At 43.7% G+C, this 22,316-nt stretch overlaps 1 long non-coding RNA gene and 1 pseudogene across 3 annotated transcripts; both read right to left on the bottom strand.

The window, feature by feature from the left end:
• Positions 1 to 555: 555 nt before the first annotated feature.
• Positions 556 to 7,515, bottom strand: LOC123088638 (uncharacterized). Of its 3 annotated transcripts, none has more exons than XR_006441993.1 (4): positions 6,978 to 7,515; positions 6,144 to 6,383; positions 4,838 to 4,894; positions 556 to 1,241 (listed from the first exon to the last, which is right to left on the bottom strand). It is a non-coding gene; the product is annotated as an uncharacterized lncRNA (long non-coding RNA). The 3 variants fall into 3 exon arrangements; XR_006441991.1 differs by lacking the exon at positions 6,978 to 7,515 and adding an exon at positions 6,596 to 6,921; XR_006441994.1 differs by lacking the exon at positions 6,978 to 7,515 and adding an exon at positions 6,501 to 6,573.
• Positions 7,516 to 13,362: 5,847 nt separating this feature from the next.
• LOC123084613 (MDIS1-interacting receptor like kinase 2-like) lies at positions 13,363 to 15,226 on the bottom strand (annotated as a pseudogene).
• Between the last annotated feature and the right edge of the window lie 7,090 nt (positions 15,227 to 22,316).

The following is a 22,316-nucleotide window of genomic DNA, read 5'->3' on the forward strand; positions in this document are numbered from 1 at the left end:
ATTAAAAACCAAATCATTTCTGCAATTCCAGATAGTCCACAACATAGCGCAAACTCCAACCCAAATATGTCGTGCTAAGTCAGGCTCAACCCCATTCAGCCGTGTCCCAAATAATGCGTTGACAGAATTCGGTGGAGTAATATTGAAAGCAATATGGACCGTCCGCCAAAGAACTTTGGCCAACGGGCAATCAAAGAATAGATGCTTGATCGTCTCATCCCGATCACAGAAACTACACCTAGTAGGTCCTGTCCAATTACGCTTTAGCAAGTTGTCCTTTGTTAAAATAACTTGTTTATGGACAAACCACATAAACACTTTAATTTTTAAAGGGACTTTGACAGCCCAGACATACTTGGAAGTTGGAATGGAGTTCGAATTAATAATATCAATATACATTGATTTAACTGAAAATACTCCTGATCTAGTCAACTTCCAGCATAATTCATCGGGTTGGTGAGAAAGTTGAACCCCCATCAGTCTTCTAACTAGATGGAGCCATTCTTCCCAACGATTGCCCGCTAGCATCCGTCTAAACTGAATATTAAGGGGGGTAGAGTGAAATACTGTTGCCACGAACACCTCACGACGTTGAGCAATCCGATATAAAGACGGATATACATTGTATAGTAACATGCACGAGCATGTAAGGGATCTTCAATGCGGGACCGTATTGACACCACTTTTTGGCATGTATGATCAAGTCCTCAAAACTATCTCAAATGAAGAAGTGTTTAACATGGAAATTCCTCCCCTCGTCGCAGCGAACTATTTTGCCTTTTGAATCATCTCAATCCGAGGCCGTTTGCAGAATTTAAATATCATACAGTCTAGTGTGTATTGCTTGCTAAAAAGAAAGAGGGGATAGACAGCAGCCGACATGAACGTGAGGTGGCAGCATCCGCCCGTCCTGTGGTCGGAAGGCGGATGATTTTCAGGCCCCGAGCGGAGTCGACCTGACGCCTGAAACTGACCTAAAGCTACAACCAAGTATACAAGAGTTCAGAAAACATAGCAGAAGCAGAGGAAGCTACATGCAAGTATTTAGAGTTCAGAAAACAGAGCATAGCAGATGAAAGCTAGCTACAGGCAATAACGATGACAGGCAAACAGAGCAAAGCAGATGCTTGATTTCCTATCCTTGTCCACTGCCTTGTGCCTTCACTTCTCGCTGGTGGCCAGAGTCGAGTCAAGGTCCACAAAGGTGAAGTCGCTGGAGTATTGAGTTTGCAATCCAGGCCCTGGTCTCAAAAGACAGATATCATCATCATCATCAATGGACCTCCAATATTGAACTGCCTATGAATATGCTAGAATATTGTGAACTGGAAACTATCAGTATTCAAAGATATGATTTGTAGACAGATTGCAAAGCTAGAGTTTCTCATCAAGATGGCCAAGTGATGAGCTGGATCTTTCTTCAGGAGCCAAGGTGTCTACCTAGTAGAAATCACTGCTGATGTTCCCTTTCCATTTTCTTACCCACTGGATTTCTTCATAAAATTGTTCTGTTTTGTGTGCAGTGTCTGCATTTGAAATAGTAACTGAACCTTCTGTCCTTTCAATTTTGGAGGAAGCAATTGTGGAACTCTGGAAACAGGGTGAACAGCCTATGATAGATCATTGTCTAGTTGCATTCCTACACACAGACACACGCACACAAAACATAATCCGTATCCAGTGTCTGAAGTGAGATGACACTAAATCTATTCAATGTTCCAGAATATTGATGTTTTAAATGGTACTCCCTCTGTAAACTAATAAAATAAATTTTTGTCGTTATTTTTTTACAGAGGGAGTAATAGCTAGGGATGAAGATAACCACAGACTGTCCGGTGAGGTTTTTTTTTTACACTTCTGCAGTTAACTGTTTTCATCCCATGATTCGAAGCCTTTGAGGTTCTTCTCTAGTTAACTCTTTGGCTCTGCTCATAGTCACCAGAAAATTTGTGGCCAAAACTTTACGAGATCAAGTGCGCCCGGTCGACGGGCCACCAGATGGGTCCATGGAGAAACTGTGCCCAAGGGCAAGCTTTTCATCTCTGAGAAGTGCCGACGCCTCGGCGAGGACGTCGAGCGTTCATATTCAGACATGCATTTCGACATCTCATGGTTGATTCGAGGCAATTGGCACTTGGAAGATAGGTTTTTGTTGTGATAGTTGTATAACCATGTACGTGTCCCCCCCCCCCCCCCCCCCCCCCCGAGTAGTGTAAAAGATGGTTGTATCCTAGACGAAAATGTATTCATCAGACAGAAACGTTTCTTGCCGTGTACCATATATATACCTAATTCGTTGGTTGATTTTAGAGAGGAGACAAGTGTAGAAAGCAGTTATATATATATATATATATATATATATATATATATATATATATATATATATATATAGGAAAATGGTTGTGTACTCCTGGGAGTACGTACTCCCGCTCCTCATATACCACATAAAAATTAGGGCATAAATTAGGTAATTGCCCGTGCGTTGCAGCGGGGTCATACAAACTCAAATTGTATGTATAACATTTACCCTTAATTAGGACATAAATACTGTCAACTTTTTTTAGCCGATAAATAACTTTTGTTGTTGTTTTTCTTCTTCTTCGCTTCATGAGCTGGCCCTCATTGTTGCTGTCGGTGCTGCCGGTAATGAAATTGCCATAATATCAATTAAACTCAACATGCTATATAACTCCATCGTTCAAAAATAGTTCGACCAGCTATGTCTTTTACAAGAAGTACCAAAAACCCATTGTGTCTATTCTCGTAATCGTAAACTATCTAGTACAAGCCCGTGTGGACTTTTTATATAGAGCACACATTCTATGTACTAAATTAACTTAGAATAACCTGAAACTCATTAAGAAAGAGGAAAATGTACTTCCTTCACTAACAAAACATGGATTCCCTGCCTTTGAAGAAGCAGACAAATCAACCAGGCTAAGATCAAGACTCACCTTCATCACACACAAAAATAGAAAAACGAAAACGCATGCTGGAACCCGGTCCAACGGCAAGCAAGTTGATTCGCTTGCCTGCAAGATGGGAATTACAAGGGTGTACATGATCTCTTACATGGGCCATGCAAGGCATCCCCGAAGAAGGATGGCATGCATATTGATTTTTGCGTTGCACCTCTCCAACTCTTTTGCTTGAACTCATCCATGGCTTGGAAGAGAGAGGGTACTACCTGAGATTTTCTGGATCGCGTTGTTTTTCAGAGAGGGTCGGCTGAGAGAGAGAGAGAGGTTCGATAGCCTGGCAGAGGAAGAGATGCGGCAAAATCGGGAGACAGATAATTTCGCTGGAGAGAGATATTTACGCGTGAGAGATTACGGGAGTACATTCAGGGAAAGATATATTTTCCATAACTATTGTCTGGGATTTATTTTCCAACTGAATGATTGGGAGATTGGCTATGTGAGGGATATTGGCCCTTGATTACAGGAGACCGATCCGAGTTTATTGGGTCACCAAAGAATATTTATTAAGTTACCATCAAAAGACTAATGCAATCCTGCCGGTTAAATAAAAATCGTGTGAAATAGAAAATCAGGACGGGGAGGAAAATAAGAGGAGGGGTGGGGAGGGGCGAACGAAGAGGTTGGACGAAAAATTGACGTATCACGGGAAACGAAACGCTCCGTTTCTTTTAGGTAGTATATATATACTAGCAAAAGGGCCCGTGCGTTGCAACGGGATTTTTTTTTATAATCTTTAATGGCTATGATCACATTTTGCTGCATTACCCAGATACAATACCACTCTCAATTTTGTGAAATCATGAACACATTTTAAACGCATAAACATATTTGAAACCGTGGTCACTTTTCAAGTTCATGAACACTCTACAAATTTTTGATCAATTTCAAAAATTAAGGATATTTTTCAAATTCATGAATATTTTATATTATTTGCAAACATTTTTAAAAATTTGCAAACATTTAAAAAACATTTCTTGAATCGGCGAACATTTCTTGAGTGGATGAACATTGTTTTGGAAATTGGTGGGATTTCTTTTGAAATTCATGAATATTTTTTATTTAACGAACATTTTCTGAAATGCATAATCTCTTTTGAATCAGCGAACATTTTATGCATGAATAAACTATTTTGTAAGTCACAAACGATTTTTTAATTTTTAAGATATTTGTTCATTCATGAACATTTTTTAAATTGGCAAATTTTTATTCAATTTCATTGACATTTTTTCATACATGATCTTTTCAAAAAATCATGAACATTTTTTGATTTATGGAACATTTGTTTTCAAAGTTTCGAACATTTTTTGAATAAGCAAACGTTTTTTAGAAAATTGTGAACACTTTTTGAGGCCACAAACATTTTATGATTTATTTAAAAAATTATTTCAGAATTCCCATTTCTTTTAATATGAGAACTTTTTGAAGTCCAGAATTATTTAAAGTAGAAAGAAGAAAGCAGAAAAAAACAGGCCGCTTGGACATGGACCGGCCCAAACAGGCGTGCTGCGTCTTCTCCTAGAGCGTATAGAGCACAGTATAGGATGTCCTACTGCATGAGTCGGCCCAGTTGGGGGATTGCCCTGTGTAAAACGTTTTTTACCACATATAGAAAAATGACTATGTGTTGTACCGTGTGCATAAATATATTAACTGGTTAACATCAACGTCGTAAACATATATTTTTAGTATTCACATGGACAACACATCATATTCTCATTTTTTTCCTTTTAGAAAAAATCACGGCGTCAATTAAACAGTCACAATTTGCTAGTAACAACCCTCAGTTTTATGACCTGGACCGAAGAGAAGCAAACATTAGTTGCTCACGTGAGTACAAAAAGATCAAGGAGACTAACCTTAGAAGTGTGTCTGATTTGCTTCATCCAATCCTTATTATTAGTCACGAAAAAAACCTACAAGGACAATAGTAGGCACTAAAGAATTAAAATAGAATAGCAGTTTTGTGACCTGCGGCAAAGATGTATAAAAGAGTGGAACTAATGTCACTCCATGAAAAAAATCATAACATGAACCAATCCTTGTAAATACAAAAGATCTGGGAGTGTACGTACATGAGTTCAGCACCAGCTACATGGTTACTTCATGTTAATTGAATACCAATGAAGAAGCACAAAGCTAACTAACAGAAACAAACAATTCATGGTTTAGCTATAGTAGTATGCAAAAAACTAACTAACAGTAAGGAAAGCATCAGAATAGATCTGAGTAGCAAGCACCATCTATAGTTTTCCAGCTTTGTCTTCCCTGAATTTTTTAGGTTGGGCCAACCCGAACCAAATATGTGCAGCAACAAAGATGATACTGCTATATGGTAGGATTCTTGAATACTGTTCAAAGAAAGAAGAAGATTAATCTTACACTTGGGGGTAACACAGACTCGTATAGCATGGCCTTTCTGAACCTATAGTCTTGCAATGGCAGATCCCGCGGCTAGGTTTGTGATGGAGGAGAGTGCTGAGGCCGCCGGCGACATAGTCGGCTCCTCGCGAAACGACTATCGCAGTAGATGTGGTCGCGCCGTAGGCGGCAACACTTGTGTGCGATGGGAGGGCGAGGTAGCCGCAGTTGTACTCGTAGGCGAGGCCGGTGTCGGCATGGTCTACAGCAATTAGCACGTACGTAACGGTATGGGGCATGCTGCTGCTACTGCTTGAAGCTACCGATAGCAATGGAGGAGATAGCATGAATGTGCCAGGTGAGAGGCAAAGAGAACGTCTTTGATTTCTTGGTTCAATCCTTGGCTTGTAACAACAAATTTTTCAGAAAAAGTAAACTCAAACAGGGGTTTGCCGCTTGCATTTCTGATTAGCTGAAACATAATGCAAAATACATAAAAACGATGAAGTAGTTGGTTTAAAGACTCCAGTGCATTTCAGCCAAACTATAATTGTGAGCAATCGGAAGTAGCACCAAATTTTCAGAAAAAATAAACTGAAACAGGGTAGATCCGAAGGGGGGCAAATCAGTTACATTCATTATACAACAGTGCAAACAAAGGAAACTCGGTTGAATTCATCGATCATACAGTGGTGTACCAACTATAGTAACAGCAAAAAAACAACTACTGTGAGGAACACAGGCACCACAAGTTCACAACCAACGCAGCAACGCTATTTTTGAGGGGGTCGAGGCATTACATACCTCTGGTGTAGCCCGCCGTTGGCGATATTGGACGGCTCGACGGATGTTCTTCTACCTCCGGCAAACTCGGCACTTCTTCCTCCGGCGAACTTGAAGGCGACACGATGCTTTTCTGGTCCAAGTACTCCGGGATTTGATGGATTTTCTGGTCCAAGTACGCAACCTGATGGAGATTCCGGCCAAGGACCCTTCCTTCTTATAGCAGCGAAATTCAATCCGGGTCGGGCACTCCACTGATTTCTGTTGGAGAAGGCCACGGTCATGAATTCAACCCAAATCAGACAAGGGGAGCAGGATGTTACCAGACCTAACAATTAACGCACGACAATTGATCAAGAACAATTAACCCATATGTACCAAGCCAGGCTCCTTTGCTTGCTCCCGCAACAATTACCAACAAAAACCCCGGCCACATCCAACAACATGCTATATAGGATCGCAAAAAGATCCACCTTTAGCCAAGCTTGCAGCATTGTGCATATGATTTTTTACATCAAGTGGCGCTTTGGAAGTCATGAGTACACACCCAATACTGACTGCACAAGATAGAATGAATTTCAGAGTACATGTACATGTACAGAACATGGAAGCACATAAAAATTCAGAGTAAGAAATTTATCAGGGAACATGGTAGCACTTGGGCTGCAGGCAGAAATTCAGAAAACATGATAGGTCTGCACACAGTATTAGAGAGAACGTGATTACTCCAAGTTGCTAACTCGAATTAGCCTGCAACCAGAAGAGGCAACACAGCCATGTGAGATTGGGAGGAGCGCCATGGGTAATGGACGGGGGCAGGGGAGGTGCAATGTCCACTGGTCGAGCAGGCTGTACCTTGCCGCGATGAGTGCGCAGACTGGGGAAGTGGACGTCCTCTGCTCCGGCCGCCCCTTGGCTAGCCGACGCCGTGCCTCATTGCCTTGGCCGCCTCTGCCTCCTCATGTTGCCCGACAACTACCCCCCATGCTCCAGCCCGCCGCGCAGCAGAAGCCGTCTCCGCCGCCGGCAACGCCGGCAAGGGCGCCGCCCCTCACCGAGCACACGCCCAGGCGAGGCGTCCTCCGTCCTCCCGCGCAAGGCACGGCGGACGCCTTCTCATCCTCCTCTGCATCCGTAGCCGTCTCTGCCGCCGACAAGGATGCCGTCTCCGCCGCCGACAAGGACGCCGCCGTGCCGCACGGACGGCAGGTCAAGGGCCGACAGCATCTGGATAAGATGTAGGCGTTTTTTTTTGAATAAAGGATCGAGGGACCGGGGACGCCGGAGGCCGAGGAGAGGCCGAGAGGGCCGGAGGCGGAGGGGAGAGCCAGACACCTTCCACGCCGACGAGAGCCCAGCCGCCGCTGTCCCCGTTCCACCTTCTCTTTCACTGGATAAGATGAACAAAGAAGCGCAGGTGGAAATCTTACAAAATGCAAAGGCTAATTTGTAAATTTGAATCGTTATTTCAGATCCACTTAAGTAGGGACGGCGGGTTTAATTCATAAAACCACAGGGACCTTTGCAAAAAAGCCACGACGGTGAACCCGGAGACCCAATCCGTACTTTATTATTAGGGAGATATATTATATATATTATGGTGTCTATTCCTCCCTTAGAGTCTTTCGGCAGCACTTCATTCTGCCACCGCCACAGCACTACCAGAAAGTTCACCCCGCCGAAGCCCACGCCGCCACCATCCCATCTCCGTGCCCCTCCCACCACCGCCCACCTCATTCCCCCCAACGCAACACCTCACCACCCACACTCCCCCCTCATCGGCGACCACACGCCACCTACCGGGCCTCTCCCATCGCCGCAGCCACCCAGCCCCGACGACTTCCGCACGAGCCCGCCAGATGCAGGCTCGGCCCCAGACATCCAGGCGCGGATCCGCACCGGCCCCCGCGACGCCGCTGCAGGCCGCCGCCGACGCCACCTGCTCCCCCCGAGCCACCGCCCCACCTGCTCCCCCCGTGCCACCGCCCCACCTCCGCAACCCACCCTTCCCTTCCCGGCCTCCTTCTACCTCCGCCGTGGCGCCGGCCCGCCTAGACCCGCCGCCATCCTCGAGCAGTGCGCCACGAGCCCTGGAGCAGTGCACCGCGAGCCCTCTAGCAGCTCATCCATGGGCGCCGGCAATTTTTTTTGGCTTCTGCAGTTCGATACCCCCTGCGTGCAGCTCGGGCGCGAGCATGATGTGGTTCGGTGCAGTCCATTTGGTCCGGCGCCACCAGCCGCGGCCATCAGCCTCCCCATCTTGCAACTCTCTTTCTCTGCTCTGTGGCAGTCCCCTGTCGAGCAGCAGCTAGAAAACAGTGTCGCCATGCTGTTCGATACCAAACGCCACGCAGTTGGTTCCTGCATCAGCTTGTAGTGATTTGTGAAGATTGCACCGCCCGTGATGGTTCCTGCATCAGCTTGCAGTGCACATTGCGTAGGTGTGTTCTGCATCGTGTGTTCTGATCCGGTTCTCTAGTGAAGCACTTCAGCTCGGATGGCTGTGTGATGCCGTCAATTTCTTTTGTACTAGCTGATTTTGTGTAGGTTATTTTGTGTTGCTGCATGGTTGTGTTGAAAGAGTTCACTCTCCGTGCAGCTTATTCGGCGGGGCGTGTGGTTCGTCTGAGCTCGGCGTGCAGTGCGTAACACAAGTCGTCATTCAGTGCTGGATCCGCCTCCCCCTGTTTGCAGCTCCTTTCAATATTTTTTGCAGCTCACTGAGTATTCTTTTGCAGTTTGTTATGAAAATCCAATGGCACTGGCCGCGCCACGCCTTCTCCTGTTGCTTCATCTGAGGAGAGGACGGCCTCCTCTCCCTGCCATGTCAAGATCCGACCTCCACTACCTGCGCCCGGAGTGCAAACTCCCTTCGGCGAGGAGCGAGGTCCACAACAAGTCCATCCCGGCGGGTTGACGGGGTCGGTCAGTACCGGATTCCTGGCAACCGTGCAGTTTGGTGTACTTTTTATGCCTCAACCGTGCAGCTGACTGGGTGCTCCCAGCGAGGTTTTGTGGTTTGGGGTGTTCAGTGTGCTCCTAATCACCCATGTAGTTCATTTTTACTGTACATTTTGCATTGTTTTGCTTGTGTGGTGCAATTGTCTTCTGGGTCTGGTACAGTGCGATGCTAGGAAGATATGGGCGACGAGGCATGCAGTTCCCTAGCGTGAACATGTTTGAGGATGTGGATTTTGTTTTTGCAGTTTGTTGTTCCTATTTGAGTAGTCCAAAAAGCGTGTTTTATGTGATGTGGGATGTATGAACTCCGCTCCACCTCGTCTCATGTGGTTAACTTTAGTTTGTGGCGTGGTTCACTTCCCCTCAATTGTGAATTACACTCGCCTCATGCAGTTCTCGGATGTGGTTCACTTTTGAGAGTAATGAGGTTCACTTGCACACAGCATGAAAGTGCGATTTTTTTTAGCAAAACAACAAAAAAGTAATGCGGTTAGCTTTGATATATGTCGCGGTTCACTTCCCTCGTCCCTGCGGTCCATTCTTGGTCATAAAAAATGTTGAAAAAAAGATGTCAAAAACTCGGCCGAGAAAAATTTACATCCGACAAAAGAAATAATGAAGTTCACTTGACTGTCTGATGCAGTGCGGTGTCTGTCTGAAGAAGTGCCCTCATCTGTCTGATGCAGTTTTTTCGTCGATTTTGGTGTCGCGAAAAAACAGAGTGTCCGCATTTCGTTTAAATCAAAATTGCTCTTAAACCCTAACACATTAGCGGAAGTGTTCTACATGAAAAAGTTGCGCCTCGACGATATCTTTCCAAGGGCGTATCGTTTGAATCATTCCGATCAGCGATTTATAAAAAATTCACAAAAAAAACCGCCGCTGCCTATCGTCGTCAGCTGTACGATTTTTAAAATTGACTAAAAACCGTAAGGAATCTCAAAAACATTTTAACATATGAAAGTTGCGCCTCGTCCGTAGCTTTCCATAACGAATCTCAAAATCATATGCTTCGTTTTGACAAATGGTTAGGAAACTGGAGTGAAAACAGTACAAAAAATTCAAAAAAAATTGAAAAACAGAATTCCGCGATTTAGTAAATTTGAAACTGCTCTTAAACCGTAACGAATTAGAGAAAGATTTATATATGGAAAAGATGCGCCTCAACAATATCTATCCAATGGTGTATCATTTGCTTCATTTCGACAAGCGGTTTAGAAAAAAAGGCGAAAAAACGCTCGCTGCCACTCGTCATCCGGCGCACTATTTTCAAAACTGCTCTTAAACCGTGTGGAATCTCGAAAAGTGTTTAACATATCGAAGTTGCGCCTAATCCATAGCTTTTCAATAGTATATTACACGCCTCATTCTGGTAAACGGTTAAAAAATTAGAGCAAAAACAGTACCGAAAAAATAACGCGTGCAGTTTTTTTCGACGAGAAGTTCACTAGTCTCTATTGCTGTGCTCGTCGTCAAAATGATGTAGTGCGCTTCTGTTGAGCATGCAGTGCCGAAGTGGTGTGCAGAATAGTTATTCTGCTAATATTAGCAGAATAGACCGTCTCTGTGTGTGTATATACTATGGTGTATCATTTGCTTCATTCCGACAAGCGGTTTAGAAAAAAACGCGAAAAAAGGCTCGCTGCCACTCGTCATCCGGCGCACTATTTTCAAAACTGCTCTTAAACCGTGTGGAATCTCGAAAAGTGTTTAACATATCGAAGTTGCGCCTAATCCATAGCTTTTCAATAGTATATTACACGCCTCATTCTGGTAAACGGTTAAAAAATTAGAGCGAAAACAGTACCGAAAAAATAACGCGTGCAATTTTTTCCGACGAGAAGTTCACTAGTCTCTATTGCAGTGCTCGTCGTCAAAATGATGTAGTGCACTTCTGTTGAGCATGCAGTGCCGAAGTGGTGTGCAGAATAGTTATTCTGCTAATATTAGCAGAATAGAGAGAGAGAGAGAGAGAGAGAGAGAGAGAGAGAGAGAGAACGAAGGCTCGCGATGAGCCCGACTTTGAATTAACAAAGCCATCAACCGACCAGGAATTACAACACCACATCAAGCACATCGGCCGAACGATACAATGGAGCACCCTAGGAAGCTTACAACTCAACGCAGTATACAAGCTCACAACATAAAGAAGAGAACGCCTAAGCTAGTACACGCCGCAGACCGCAGCACCCAAGAACCAAGGATTGCGACCAACATGAACACGATGAGGACCTGCCAAAACAGAGTGGAGTTGTGGACATGACTGAGTCCAAGGTTGGAGGAAAACAAATCATCTTCCTTTGCTCTCGCCGTAGAGGGACCCTACCCTCTCGCCTTGGATCGAAAGGCGCTGCCGACGGACATGAGAGACGCTCTCCCTAGAGCAAGAGAGATGTCGACCTCGAGTCCTGGAACAGGCACAGAGCACACCTCCTAGGACATAAGCACACCTCGTCTGACACACCGGCGCAACCAAGGACCCCTGAAAGACAGCGGGAAAGCCATCGGGAGCAGCCACTGAAGAACGAGCAGCAAGGACATCAGGAGAGGCCGCAGAGCGACGAGGGCGAACCAGACCTCCCCACAGCCACCTGAGAACCATAGCCGCCCAAAACTCCACCTTTGTCGCCCCTCACCCGAACGCACGCTCCCCAGGCGCCACCTCCAAGGAGGACACGACGCGCAGCGCGCCGTCACCGCCCAATCCAAGAAGGATTTTGGGCTTTCACCCGGGAGGGGAACGGGGGTGGATTAGGATGGGACCTCGGCTGCACCTCCAACGAGGAAGGGGAGCCGGACCAGCCGACCGATGGTTTCCCACCAGGCACCCATCCACACCTATCCGGCGACCGAAGCTGCTGAAACCGGCGAGGGTGAGGAGCCAAAGGGAAGGGGAGCCGAACCTCAGATCTGGCGAGGAGGGGGGTCTCCACGCCACAGCCACCACCCGCCGCCGTCCCACCACCCGCGTAGTCGGGAACACCGGCCAGGATCCCCCACGGACGCCGCCAGCCGGGGGGCGCCGCCGCCACGCCATGAAGGGCCGCCGCCCCAGATCCTCGTCCTCTGCCAGGAACGGAGCGAGCAGGGCCTCACCGACACCTTCACCGGCGACCGCGCAGGCTTGCCGGCGGCCCTCCTCGGGTGGCGACGAGGGGGGGAGGCGGGGCGGGGGTGGCGGCGCTAGGTGGGGACCCTAGTCGCCTCCTGAGTCGCCCGAACGGACGACGCGGGGGCTGGGGGGGGGGGCGAAAGCAGTTATATTCTGTCAGTATAGATCAAAGAACATCATTGATTGATCTCGACTGATTAGTAAATCTTATTAATACCTGCAGTGTATGTATATATAAGCATACATTTCTCCATATGCCGTCTAGTTAATACTTGTAGCATTGCACTGCACTTGTAGTCTGATATGGATCATATCATTAGTAGACCAAAAAAAAAGTTCAGGGCTCTCTCCTTGTCCTTCTTTCGGGTCTTTGCACTTGCACTGCACTGCTTAATGATTGAAATGATGAAAAACACATCAACATGGAAACCCAAGGAAGGAAGAAAGGAAGGAAACTAGCCTGAAGAGGAACATCCATATATAGGTTCAGATGGTTGCATGTACATTATCCCTGGAAACTAGCTGATTAATACTTGTAGCATGCGTAGACAAACAATGTTTCATATTTCATCACGATGATACTTCCTCCGCCCCACAATATAAGATCGTTTTTCAAGCTAACATAGCTAGAAAAACAATCTTATATTGTGGGACAGAGGGAGTAGTAGCTTATCTTTCTAGCCTCATGTGAATCATATCACTAATACACCAAAAGGGCTAAAATTGCAATTTAGGGCTTGCTAGAATCATTTCTATGTGGCACATTTTCTAGCTAGAATCTAATTATTTATTTATTGCGGGGGCTAGCTATAATCTAATTGTTCCGCGCACACAGAAAGACAAAGATACATGTATTGTTTCTAATGGTGCTTCATTGTACCCATCATATATTCTTTTTGATAAGCAACCAATGGATCTTGTTGCAGCCCCCAAGTGACACGCAACAGCTAAAGGGTGGATCATTTTGTAATGGCTACAAGGGCCCAAACAGAGACGTCTGACGGTAGATGCAAATGGATTATCCGTTGATGATTTTGAAGAAATAGCAGGAGCTCCGTCTTCTGTACACACATCTATTTATATGCAGCAGCTACGAATGGTATGTAGTACTGGTACAGGGCATGAACTGTAATGTAGAAAACAAACTGTAATACAGATAAACTTATGTCTTATGGACAATGTCTACATAATCGAACTGAAAACAAACAACAGTTTGCTAACTGCACTGACGTTCATGGGTCAAGACCAGCATGCCGGGATGAAAATGGCAGTGTGGAGATAATCAAGATTATTAACAGGTGACCGTTCAGCTCTTGTGAACACCGTGATCACTTCCTGCATCGTTGGACGGTGCGATGGATCAGGCTCTATGCACCGAACAGCGATGGCAACCATATGAAATATCTCACGTGCGATCTCAGCTTCAGGGAGTGGGAGACGGGTGTCCAGCAAGTTGTCAAGTGATGTATTTCTGTTGCTGTTGTCCATGGATGAAAAGAGATCCCCTGGATGTTGTCCCATGAACAGCTCTAGAACAAGCACTCCGAAGCTATAAACATCGCACTTCTCTGTCACCCTTGTTGTGTATGCAAGCTCTGAAACATTAACATTTCAGCGTTAATTTTGATAGCTATCTGTCTTGCAGTAATGCAAAATACATAGTTTAGCTTCCAACTATTGAAACTATGCTGATGTTGCATCAATATTCTATGAGACATATACAATAAGATAAGCAATAAGCTAATGTAGCTCCTGCAGATTTAAGCATATAGTCCGTGCAGAGAGGGAGGAAAAATAAATACGTAGTAGTGTGGGTGCATGGGGTTGATAATTAATTGGTGCATGCCATTGTACATTTTATAAATTAGAGACAAAAATATCAAGTTTTATTAAAGTATGTATGATTATTGATTTAACCAACATATAGAGATATAATTTTACCTGGGGCAATATATCCTTTTGTCCCAGCAAGATTTGTGCAGTTCGATGCATCCACATCTAGTATTTTAGCTAGACCAAAATCCGATAACATTGCTGCTTGTTATATCTCTGTGGACTATTGGCACGAAGCAATCATGATGCATGTAACACAAAGCATGAGCAACATCCCGAACAATATTTAACCTACTGATCCAATCCAATTCAATTGCAGTTTCATTGCCTTTCAAGGATGCTGCTAAGCTTCCTCTATCCATGTACTCATACACAAGGAATCTTCCCTGAGTTCCAGAACAGTAACCAAATAACTTCACGATGTTGCGATGTCGAATATGCATTAACGCATGTATTTCACGGTTAAATTGCTCACCATCTTCTCCCATGTGGATCTTCTTCACTGCAAATATTTCACCTGTTGGTAACTGAGCTTTATAGACAGATCCATTTCCTCCAATCCCAATGCAATGAACGTTGCTGAAATTATTTGTGGCATCCACAATTTTCTTGTACACATCCTCCCCATCAAAGCTCCAGATGGCAAACATCTTCGTTTGTTGCACTTGATTTGCTATTTCTGCCTTTGGTTTCTTCTTTTTGCATTGCCATATTACTAGTGTAGTGATAAATACAAAAGATACAAGAGCAGGTATAATAGCTAGCTAGTAAAATAGCTCTGTAGTTTTTTCCTTGCTTACTACTTCGTGATAGTTCACAAGGGGGCAAACCTTTTACACTACCACACAATTTCTTATTATGCATCTTCATAGAACCTAGTATCTGGCACTGGCCCTTCTAATCTGTTGTATGACACATCCACAGATAGGAGACTGATTGGAGCTTCTTCATAGAACCTAGTATCTGGCACTGGCCCTTCTAATCTGTTGTATGACACATCCACAGATAGAAGACTGATCATGTTCTGAAATGATGGTGGAATGTTGTCACCCAGTGCATCGTGAGAAATATTCAAGGCTTCAAGCATACTAAGACCACCTAACAGACTTGGAATAGCTCCATCAATTAAATTGTCACTTAGATCCAAAAGATCCTGTAGGTGTACCAACATCCCTAGTTCGATAGGATTATGGGCCATGGCGCACAATACACGCTATAATTTTGGGTAAATGGACTACTGGTTTATGCCTTCTATTTTGGACAGAACACATATCAAACTCAATTACAAACTAAAATAATCTAGCTATACAAATCAATAAAATAAACAGAGAATCTACCATGCAGCCCCTCGACATCATTAATTCTCTTGTCGAAGCAATAATGGTTTCTTATTTACATGCACACACAACATATAGTACATGAATTATCCGTCAAATGGTATATGGACAATACCAACCGAAGTGGAGACTTTAGGTGTACCTAGAAGAGTAGATGCAATTTTAGTGTGATTTATAGGTATGACATATTGCAAATTTGCGGTAGCTAAAATCACTTAAGTAATCAAAATAAAGATCCTAATCCTATTTGAGAGATCGGTATAATTTATTAGATTAGTGCCTACATCTATAAATATTGCATGTGCACGATTGAAGGTATAAAATGATTAGGTCAAAACAGATTTAACTTGGGGCGTCTACAAAGCGGACCCTCAAACCTCCCGCAAGCGTATGGACTGCGTTGTCCGGACACAATTTGCCATCCAACGCGGTCCTGTATCGGTCCGCAGATGCGTCCGGATATCCATTTTCCTGCAAACCCAAGACAAACAAAGGAGAACTTTGCGGGAGTCTGGACATCTGCCTGACGAATCAAAAACCACGACTTACCCTATCCTCCTTGTCTAGATGGCGGAAGACCGTGCTGCTATTTGGCTGATGCATGTTGCTTTGGCCGGAAGTGATAGGATAGCCTGTTGTTTGGCGGAAGATTTAGCATGTAGTTGGCGGAAGGTTTAAACATGCAGCATGTTGTTGGCGGAAGGTTAGCTTGCATGCATGTGTTTACACTCTTTTTTCACTATTTCAAGTGCTTTCATTCATTTAAACTGTGATTGTTGTTAATATTTTTGGTGGAAGATTGTTGTTGTTTGGCGGAAGGGAAGGCAGACGGATATTTGAGGTATATGGTTGGATGGATGACTCCCGTATCCATGTCCGGACACTAGTCCGGACCGGTTTTCAGACAAATACTGTGTCTGTTTTGCGTGTTGGCGTTGGAGATGCCCTTACATTGTTTCACCATTAGCAATCTAGACAACTCACTGTTGCAGCTTTATGAAAACATCACTAAGTCTTCAATTGTGCATGACATAAATTTAATAATTTTGTGAAAATTGCGTTAACTAACACTAGTAAGCGTGCACGTGCAATGCACGTCTTAAACATTGACCAAGTGAGATCCGTGTTGTAATTTTTTTAAGAAAATATAAATCAAATGGGTGCTCAATATTTGTGATGCCACTCAACATTGACCAAGTGAGATCCGTGTTGTAAATTTTCTTTTTAAGAAAATATAAATCAAATGGGTGCTCAATATTTGTGATGCCACTCAAATTGTATCTTTCGAGCGACAAAGGTATAAGTTGTTTCATCCATTATGTGTTCGGATAGTGCAAAAGAAAATAAATCTACCAATATTTTTAAAAACAAATTTGGCTATGTGTACATCCAAAATGTAAGGTTTCACAGAGCTCAGGAGAGTTTAGATGCTACGGACAGCTTCTCACTTATCAAATAAATGAATGTTACAGTTAAAATCTAACGAGCTGGGGCAAACAATAAAAGAACTCATATCAAGAGCTTTCATGTAACTAATGCATCTTCCTAATATCCCATTCATCTCTAGGGGATGAGGGCATCGCGCATCAGGTGGCTGACAGTATGACCGATTGCGCAGGTAAGAAAAACTTTTATTTAGAACACTCAAGATTTATCAGCTTTTTTTAGAACATCTGAAGTTTTATCAACTGCTCGCTCGCAGTCATTGCTATGTGCCACTTACTACGAGGCACATCGCTGCCTCACCTGTAGGGAGCGGTGGTGGACCGGCCCAGTACATGCTGAGATCATGCTGATGTGACTAGAATTTCTTTTGTTTCAATTTTCTCTTTTATTAATATTTTAAATTCATATATTTCAAAAACTTAAATTTACTTCAGAAAATTTTAAAACAGGAATTTGAAAAAAATGATAACCTAGTACTAAAAAAGTTGTTAGCACGGTTTTAATTAAACGTTGATAACTTTAAGAAAACGTTCGTGCCAATAAAAAAATGTTCCCGTGTTTAAAAAAATGTGTATATAATGCAACAAAAATGTTTGCGTAATGTAAAACAAATGTTTCGCACCATTAAAACAATATACATGTCATGACATTTTTACAAAATGTTATACATAATGTAAAACAAATGTTTATGCTGGTTAAAAATGTTTGTTTCCATTAAAACCGTACCTGATATTTTAAAGAAATAAGCACCTGTTCCCCAAAAATGGCCGTCATTTTTTTCTAAAATGCTTATACAATACAAAAGAAAATGTTTGCGTAATTTAGAAAGATGTTTATTGCCATTAAAATATACAATGTCTATTTGGAAACAAATGTTACGGTGTAGTGAAAAAAATGTTCAAAACATGTATTTAGTAAAAATGTACATCTTGTATTCGAAATTGTCCAACGGATATCACAAAAGAAATCCACCTATGCTTTTAAGATGTACATTGTGTACGGAGAAAAAAGTAGACATGTGTTGAAAAAAAAAGTAAATGGATAAAAACTGACAAAGAAACAAAAGAAAAGCAAAAAAAAAAAGCAAAGAAACAAAAGAAAACCAAAGTATAACAAAGAAAGAAAAACCAAAAAACCAGAAAGAGAACAAAGAAAACCAACACAAAGTCAATAAAAAAAGAAAAACTGAAGATAACCGGTTAAAAAGAAATGAAACCAAAGGAAAAAAGCAAAAGAAATGAAAAACCATAGAAAACCCAGTTTGGGAGTGTTGGTTGTATGCAATGGAGGTGAAAGAATTGCCCTGTATCTTGGCACGACCGAGTCACTATGCATTGCCATGACCCAATAATTTTTTCGGGTGGTTTGCCTTAGTATATCCCCTTCCAAAAATTAAAACGGGTAGTTTGGACAAATGTTGGGCCAGTAGTTGGTCTCTCTATGGTGCTGGGCGGGCAACTACTGGCCCAACTGCTTATTCTTTTTTTTACCTTCAAAAAAATAAACTGCTTATTCTTTTTTTATTTGAGACGCTGGGCGGTCCACCATGATCCATCGAAGAAAGCTTCATTCAGCCCGTCCTCTTCCGAATTCTCAAAAAAAAAGTTTAAAAAAAAGAAAGAGGGCCCGTCCTCGCTTCCGGTCATCCCATCCCTCGCCAAGCTAAGATCCCCGGCTTCTCTCTCTCTCAAAAAAAAGCTAAGATCCCCGGCGGGCGCGAACGACGACTACGTGACCCTCGACGCCGGGAACATGCAGCAGCCACGCCGGGAACATGCAGCAGCCAAGCTAAGATCCCCGGCTTCTCTCTCTCAAAAAAAAGTTGCCTGTAGCTTGAGGTTTCAGGCGTCAGGCCTACTCTTGTTGGAGTCGGACAATCTTCCTCCTTCCGACCACATGACAGACGGAGATGTCGCCTGCCTCCTCACGCTAATGGGGGCTGCTACCTATCCTCTTCTACACGCATACCTTAGCTAGCCACATACCCAACACTTGCAACCTTCAAGTCCAGGGCCTTTACCTGAACTTCCTCTGCTTTGCTCTATTTTCTGAACTCTGCTTTGCCCGCCTCTGCTTTTGCTCTATTTTCTGAACTCTGAATATTTGGCTGTAGCCCTCCTCACGCTAATGGAGGCTGCTATCTATGCTCTCTTTCTTTTTGTTAGCAACGAGAATACACACTAGACGCCTATATCGATCGAAATGGCGGCAGCTAGATGTCTCAAACTCTTTGGTGCACTACTTGATGGTGGCAACACCACAAAATTATATTTGTGCACTAAGACAAAATATAGCATTTCTAGTTCAGATCGAGCTCATTTATATATGGTTCATCGATCAATCCCACACATAATCTTTTTATTACAAACCAACACGATTAAGACAGCCAGCCAGCTTGATCGATCGTGAACACCACGTACACCAAGCTGGAGCTGGACAAACCAACCAAGGAAGCAAACCAACCAAGCTCACACACCAATCCAATCCAATCCAATCCAATCCAATCATCAAGTATATGTAGCTTGGTGAAGAAAGCACACCACTGCTTTATTCCTCCATGCGCAGATGGAGCTTGTAACAGACACACGACAGGCAATGGGAAACACACTTCGGAGATTGAGTTCTCATGGCTTGACTGTAACACTAATAATGGACTAATGCATGGTCCATGTAAGCCGGTCCACCTCCCTTTGCATCATCCAGATTACCTAGGAAATGAAATATGAAATAAAAAAATAGACATTAGTCACGTTGTGCATCAATGACACTTGATCAATGTACCCATGCATAGAACAAACTTATAAAAGAAAAAATTAAAACCATTTTGAACCAACCGTACCTAAAAACGGAGACCCTCAGGAGGATCTTCTTGTAGTGAGCCGAGTGGCGTGTTTCGAAGAGTGACGACTCATGGTTGGCCTTGGAGCCGTCCCACTCGAGCCTATCCCACCGGTCCTTCTCGCAGTCCAGTACCGGCTTGAGACCTTCACGCGACACGGCTGGTAGCCATCTCAGGCCCCAGCAGCCCCTGAGGCTGACCGTCTCCAACGCTGGCGCATACAGTCTAACCTCGCATATTTGCTCTAGCTTGTGGAGATGATATAGCTTGATGTGCCTCAGCTTCTTGAATGTGACACCACATGCTATACGGCGATGGTTTTGATATAGTCGGAAAATATGTTGGATGTTACGACAATATGCAATCTGAATTGTCTCCAAGTTTGGCAAGATGGAGGAAATGGGGAGCACGAACACCAGCCTAGGACAGTTGTGCAAGTATATGTGTTGTAGCCCACAGTGATGTCCAATGTGTCTACTCCAGATGCAATGGGCCATAAGGATATCAGATGCAGAAAATATCCTTATTGAGTTAATGGTATTAAATCCAACCGAACGAGAGAAGACATTGTGCATCTTAGGGCATCTCTCAACATGACACCATTCTAGACTGTTCCAATGTAGTGATAACTCCGGAATGATAGTTGTGACTGAGACATTGTCATGCACATACAACGATTGCACTTTATCCCCTATGGCGGAACCATGCAAGAACATTACAGGGTCATTCATACTCTCTAAATGGTGGCTTCCTTCACCAATCTCAATGTACACACCCAAAGGATAAAGTTGACAGTGATCCCACACCAAGGTCGAGCACATGCCAACATCTTTGTTAACGACAATATCATTGTAAGGCAAGAAGGGCCATGTTGGAACCGGACCTTCTTGACTACGCCCAACGTGATCAATACTTTTGGTGATGTTGACTTGGTTGTCGATTTTAGAAGCGATATGGAGATGCACCTTGGAGCCATGCATAGCACAAAGACACTTTATTATGGACCAAACAAACCTTCCATCTGTAAAAACCATAATTGCCTGAATGCCAGAGGAATTTTGTTCTCTGCAGTAGGTCGCTGACCCAGTCTTCCCCCGAGTGTCTACATGCAGAACTTCCAATGGAGTTTTTTTCCGTCCCAGAGTAAGCTACAGAGTTGTTCACAGCCTGGCAGGAATAGCTTCTTGAGTTGCCCAACATCCATTGCATTGAGGTCAACTGTTTTAATAGATGTGCCAGAGAGGTCCAACTCCTCAAGATTGGGCAATGCACACAAGCACATGTGTTGCAATTGAGCAAAACCCTTCAGAGAGATCCTTCTCACCATTGCGAGACTTGGGACATTGTTCCGCCTTTGGAAGTTGCATGGGATGTGTCCACTTCTTTGCTGGACCATAACCATCGAAGCTAAAACTCTCGAGCAGTGGAGGGGCTCCTTCGAGCTTAACATGCCCCAAGCTGGAACACCCATCAAGAACAAGCATCTTCAAGCACCATGTTGATGACATTGACGGCATTGATTTCATATGAATGTTACCTGACAAGTCAAGGAGCTCCAGATTAATCATATCAACAGAAAGGCAGGTGTCCACCGTGATCACATCTAAGGATTCAGTTAAGCGAAGCTTCTGAAGGTTCTGTAGACTTCTCCATGCATGACTTACTATCCTCCATGAGACACCCTTGGTATTTACCTCCCTGAGATTGGTCATCAGCTCTATCATCTCTTCCAACAAGAGAAAACAAGTGAAGCGTACATCAAGCACCGATAGATTTGCGAAACATGACCCTCCAGCCTGCTTCCCTCCAGTGTTTGTGCAATGGTCAAGCCAAAGGAATCTCAGGTTGCGACAACATTGAAAAGGAGGGGATGCAAAATTGAAGCTGCACTTGCAAAGTTTTAGCACACAGAGGTTGCTAGAAAGTTGAAATAAATCATTTGGTAGTGTCAGCAGACCATCTCCCCCAAATGTTAGAAAATATGATGATGCATTGACAGGAACAACTAAGATATCGTGCGCTAATTGGTTGCATGAGATTGAAATCCAACCTTCATATCGTTCTCTGTGTCCATCCAGATAGCGTACCAATATTTCTTCTCCATAGGAACTATAGCACATCTGTATCACTCCATACAATGCACTGCCAACATCACAAGCTATGTCCCCTTGAAGGATGTCATCACATATCTAGTAGTTGCAAGCATGAATATCCCAACCATAGTCAACACTGATAGACTTTCCACGTACTTGCTCTGCCAAAAACAGTGAGTACAAGATGCAATCCAAAACTGTTGCTGGGTTGACATCATACATTGGTTCTTCATACAATGATCGGTGCAGAAGTTGACTCGAAATTTCACTGTACATGTGATACATGGGTTCCAAATAAATAGTTCTAAAGTAAGTAGAGCTGGTTTGTAACTTTCTTTTCCCTTTTTTTCAAAAAGGGGGTTTGCCCCGGCCTCTACATCAGAACGATGCATACGGCCATATTATTGATAATCAAAAGGTCCAACATAAGTCTTCAGGTCTAAAAAAGGAAAAGAAGGCTCACAAAGAGCAAGAATGCAAAAACAGGATAGCCACAACCGGCAGGCAAAACATAAGATAAGAAACTAATACATATCCTATTACATGACCGCCATCCAAGCCGGTTGAAGATAG

Source organism: Triticum aestivum, chromosome 4A (assembly GCF_018294505.1).
Source record: "Triticum aestivum cultivar Chinese Spring chromosome 4A, IWGSC CS RefSeq v2.1, whole genome shotgun sequence".
NCBI classification, from domain to species: domain Eukaryota; kingdom Viridiplantae; phylum Streptophyta; class Magnoliopsida; order Poales; family Poaceae; genus Triticum; species Triticum aestivum.